This window comes from Myzus persicae, unplaced genomic scaffold (genome assembly GCF_001856785.1).
Source record: "Myzus persicae strain clone G006 unplaced genomic scaffold, MPER_G0061.0, whole genome shotgun sequence".
In the NCBI taxonomy this organism is placed as follows: domain Eukaryota; kingdom Metazoa; phylum Arthropoda; class Insecta; order Hemiptera; family Aphididae; genus Myzus; species Myzus persicae.
In genome coordinates, this window is record NW_019100526.1 from 413,877 (window position 1) to 414,980 (window position 1,104).

A 1,104-nucleotide genomic window follows, 5' to 3' on the forward strand; every position below is an offset into this window, starting at 1 on the left:
TACATTGGGAAATCGAATGAAAATGTTTTCATTACCCAAAAAAAAGTTATTACGTAGGTACTTACTCCGCACTTATGTGGCCACGCCTGAATGTCTGTAGTGTTCGGTTTATATAATATAATATTAATCGTCTACCTGTTTTATTATAATGTGTAATGTATAGATCTCAACATTGTTCTCGGGGGTGGGCGTTTATAATAATATTATAATATGTGGGTAGTTTGATTGACATTTTGATACGTTTGTGTGTATACATTTTGTACGGTTCGTGTGTCGGAGGAGGAAATCGATTTCAACGGTAAGTGTGGAAGGGGTGAATGGAAAACGCAGTGGATGAACGGTTGCATATAAATCATAATTTGTATGGTAGGTATATTACGCATTTAAACGTAGGGCATGACTGCATGAGTAGGGTTTACCATTAGGAACAAAGGTGGGTATCAAAAGTTTTGTGTATATCTGTAGATACGATAAATAATCTTTTCTCTATATTTTGAAAAGTTTTAAGTTTCGTGTAGTATGTTGTTTCTACTATTGCGTTTGTTGATGAATGGGTACTTAACGTTTTAGTTTTCTTTGAACATTTCTTTTCTTTAAATTAATAATATGAATAATAAGTATATTATGTACTATATTATAATATGTATGGTTAGATGGCATATATAGTTATATTAACCAATGCCGTATTGCCATATACATACATATTTTATTATATATAAATACCCAAAGTGTATTGTATACATGTGAATAACTTTATAAGTATAAATAGACAAAATAAACACAGTATGAATTGTTTATATAAAACATTTTTATTACAACAGTCTTCTTACAAAAGTTTTCAATTAAACAAAAAATCCGCGGACTATAAAAAATTTATAGTATACTTATAGTAGTAGTCCAATTACGACTTTACATAATAATATTATAAATATGTATATTATGCTAATTTTGTGTCTGATTCAAATAAATATAATATTATATTATTCATAAAAAGAAATAAAATGAAAAAACATTTCTTTCAGAGAGGGATTTTGGTTTTTTGTTTTTGGCGAACTTCCCCAAAAAATAAAAGTAATTAAAATAAAACAATAATAATAATTATAA